The sequence below is a fragment of the Fukomys damarensis genome, unplaced genomic scaffold (genome assembly GCF_012274545.1).
Source record: "Fukomys damarensis isolate Sample0158 unplaced genomic scaffold, DMR_v1.0_HiC HiC_scaffold_36, whole genome shotgun sequence".
Lineage (NCBI taxonomy): Eukaryota > Metazoa > Chordata > Mammalia > Rodentia > Bathyergidae > Fukomys > Fukomys damarensis.
This window is the reverse complement of record NW_022900948.1, coordinates 45,965,118-45,968,929: the sequence shown is the minus strand read 5'-3', so window position 1 is coordinate 45,968,929 and position 3,812 is coordinate 45,965,118. Positions and strand designations below refer to the sequence as shown.

Sequence of the window (3,812 nt, the reverse complement as noted above, 5' to 3'; positions counted from 1 at the left end):
AGGTGGGACTCCCGCCCTCAGCATGGAAAAGCCACATCTACCAGGCGGCGGGGGCCGGGCTGTCCCAGAGGCTTGAGCGCTGCAGGTTTGCAAACAGCGAGGAACTTGTTTCTTCCAGAAAGCCACCTCAGAAAATTCAGAGCCAGCGTTTCTCAGACTGCTGATGGGCAGATCAAGAAGTTGCCTTAACTTGGCGTCCTCCTAACCTTGGCGTCAACACCTCCCCCGGAGGTGCATCTGATCAAATCAGGCAGACTCTCAAATTGTGACAGTGGGTGGAAATAGGATAAGGAGGGAATCCGCAGGGATCCGGCATGGGGCTGGATCAGATTGCTTTTAATTTTTGTCCTTCCAATCAATCCAGGTCTTTAAAGGGCCCTCAATGCGTGATGTGCCCAACGCCACTGGGTAACAGCCTCCGGCCTGCATGATAAAGATAAAAAATAACATCAGGAGGTTTACACATTAGCTGGAAACGCGCTCCCTCCTTGGGACTGGACCGTGCATCTCAGACCAATAAAAGAGATTTCTTTTCATATGGGCTGAAGTTGACAGCGACTATAGGACTAGGCTGCAAAACAATAAAAAAGCTATTGTGTTAACTGGGGAGGAGACTCGGCCCTGCTTTGGGGGGGCAGCCACTACTAACGGGGGCCAGCTGGCCTTGCCTGGTGCCACCGGTGACTTGTTATGAAGTTTCTATTACTTTAGCTTTCAGTCCATCCAGGTACCTGGGGTCTGGCTTGTCTTTCATTGGAGAGAAAGAGAGAGAGACAGACAGAGAGAGATGGGGGGGGCGCCCATTAGCGACAACACCTGCAGCAAATTAAAAAGGGGAAGATTCGAGATGTATAAGAACAAAAGCTCTCTGGCAAAATATGCAAAAAATGAGGCTGCATTAGCAAGGTCTCCCGAGGAAACTGGGTTATTTTTATTAATATCAGAGTCTCACATGTGGGGATCGGGCCCGTTATGGAAAAGGTGAGCACATCTCATTGTTTGGGGTGGTGCTGGTTTGGTCACAGTGGCTCTGCCTGAGGGCCGGAGACCCCTCGAGACAAGACTTCATGGCTGCTTTCAAATACCACGCCGACATGTCAAAACGTCAAAGTTGTTGGGGGGGGTGATGAGGCCATAACAGTGGGTACAGAGGGGACCCCACCCACGGGTACAGAGGAACGGGTGTCCACATCTGGACCAGCTGCGGAGAACTAGGTTCCGACAAACAGATCACCATAACCTGAAATGGTGAGTTTAATTTTTTTTTTTTAACTGGGATAAGAAAGTAGGGTATTGAAGACTTGCACAGAAATGAAAATGATCAAGGCCAAGATTTTACAATCATCTTTAGAGGGGAGGTCTATAAATGGATCACTATTGTGATTATTGCTTTACTCTTTGGAGCCTCTGGTAATTGCATAAAAACCCAAACAGACATCACTAATCCGAGTACTACACAGGGAAATGCAAGACTCCAGTAACATCGCACGTTCCCAAGGCTTGCTACCTCCCCAGGAGGATTCCTGTCCTGCCAGCATGGGACCCCAGCCAAAACTACTTGCCAACAGGCCAAAGGTTACCACGGTGACTTACAGCAAGTGTCTCAGCACTTCGCTATTCTGCTTATTGTGCCCGGGACTATTGCATTCAAATTCCCAAATCACTCACACGTCAGCTCCACAGCTCCACTCTCACCTGAGCCACGCTACACAGGAAGTCCCCGAGGAGTTAACTGCTTCCGTGAAACCCCATTTACCACTGAGACACAAACACACTCCCGCTAGGAATGACAGATCGGAGGGGTGGACACCGTGGCCTGGGCTGGCAGCTGAGTGTCTGGGCTCTGGGAGAAGTCCCCGGCTCCAGCTCCAGGCCCGCAGGGGACTCATCCATCTCCCGGTTTGGGGCAGCCCTGCCCCTCTCTCTGGATGAAGGCTCCTGAATGCTGACGGATGGGGACTGGAGCCGGGCCACATTTTCCCGTCTCACTCCGGGCTGCATAGGGAGAAACCTGTTATAGAGTCTGCCCGGCCCCGACTGTGTTCCTTGCTAGAAAACTCAGGGGGGAAAAAAAACCCAAAAACGTGCCGAGTGTCTATTTTTACAACAAGAGAAAATGTAGTAAAAATAAAATAGCGTGGCCGGCAACGGCTTGGATGCAGCTTGGTGCTGCCCAGAAAACAGCATGCCCCTAATTAATTCTTCCAGCCGCAGACTCCCGACTGTTCACTAACAGGTAGGGAGCTCCTGACGGCTGGGGACAAGAGGGCGCTGAGCTTTGGGCTTGCTAAGAGGCCGGCTGCAGGCGTCCACTGCAGGACTGCTGAGGGCCGGGACAGAGCTGGCGGGGTGGCCAGGAGGCAGGGAGCCCAGAGGCCCGAAGCAGAGGCCAGGAGTTGCAACTTGCAACTCTGCTAATTGCTTTGCAGTTTTGTTGGCTTAAATGCCACACATTCCCAGGAAGGGGGGGGCGGCAACAAAGTAATGCCAGGGGAAAATGTGTTTACAGTCAGTCAATCAACTGGGCCTTGCTGGCATCGCACGGGGAATTGTGAGCTCAGCACTCAGATATTGCTGGGTTTTGCCAAAAAAGAAAAACAGGGGAGGGGGAGGGGCGGTGCAGAAGCCCCCCGAATAAGGAGGAGCAGCAGCCAGGGAGAAGCCGGCAGGGAAATTCGCAATAAGAGGTTGTGTCCTGGTGGATCGTTTTCGCCTCGGAAAATAAATCTTCACCTGATATTATTAAGAAACTGCAGCTCCCAGAAACAAATAGAATCAATGCGCTTTATTTTCTTTTAAGAGTCCTCAGGAACCGAGGGGGGCTGATAGCCAGGGTATTAAAACCTGAAAATTAGATTTTATCAGGATTTCTGAACTCAGATTTCTCTGTCTTATTGAATTAGCGCCTCTGGGAGCTGGCTGGGCTTGTGATCTGGCTCCTCGTGGAGCAGCGGGCTGTGCCCTGGCCTCGTGGGAAACTTGTCCGGGCGTCGGGCATGGGATCCTGGGGCTTTGGGGGAATGGGGACCAGCATCCCCAGAGGTTTCCTTTCTCTTCCCAGCCAGGCAGTGAAAAGTGTGGAATCTGCCACTGCGAAGGATGGGACAGAGGAGCCCTGTCCGCCAGGGTCACCTTGGTCCACCCTCCCGCCACGGGCGGGGCCCTGTCGCTGCCTAGCGCTTGCCACCGGCTCAGCTCAGTGGACACCGGGGTTCCCAGGGCACCCTGCTCAACAATCGCTCTTCCTCTGCCCCGCAGCTCCCCCGTGGCGCCCTCTCTGCAGCCAGGGAGCCCCAGAAACTTAGGCACGCTTTGGAGGGGCAGCAGGCTCGAGCGGCCAGGGGCTGGGGACTCCTGCGTGGGTCCTCCTGAACAAGAGGGCCGCCCCGAACCACAGACGCCAGGAGTCGGTAGAGTCCGCATTTCCGCGGGCTGCAAACCGTGTGCACCGCACAAGGAGCAGGGCAAATCCGCCGCTGCTTTTGCATTTTGAAGTTGCATCCGAACCACCCGAACAATTCATAACCAAGCCTTTCACAAAGACCCCGCCAAGCTTCGAGGCGGGCCCTCTCCGTCGGCACCGCCTCCCTAATGAAAACACAAGGAGCAGCAGCAAAACACCCAAGAAAGAGCCGTACCCCCTTTTCTGCGCGCGCTGCTGCCCGCTGCGACCCCCAGCCAAGACCCACAACCCAGTCCAGGGCGGGCGTACCAGGGAGCCCCGCGGTCCAGTTCCCGCCTTTCCCGCTCAGGCCTCCCGACTCGGGAGCTCAACTCCTCTCCCAGCTCGAGCTTGCTCCCCACCTCCACCT

At 54.4% G+C, this 3,812-nt stretch overlaps 1 protein-coding gene across 4 annotated transcripts in view; it reads right to left on the bottom strand.

The window, feature by feature from the left end:
• Nucleotides 1-3,781, bottom strand: part of Ntng2 (netrin G2) — a 46,994-nt gene extending 43,213 nt beyond the window's left edge. For 3 of the 4 annotated variants that reach the window (XM_033759081.1, XM_033759082.1, XM_010627396.2), the window contains exons 1-2: nt 3,713-3,780; nt 221-423 (exon numbers count right to left, since the gene is read on the bottom strand). The gene's annotated coding sequence lies outside the window, so the exon portion shown is untranslated. Of the gene's footprint in view, nt 1-220; nt 424-3,712 lie in introns of all 4 variants that reach the window. The other variant, XM_033759080.1, reaches the window with a different exon arrangement.
• Between the last annotated feature and the right edge of the window lie 31 nt (nt 3,782-3,812).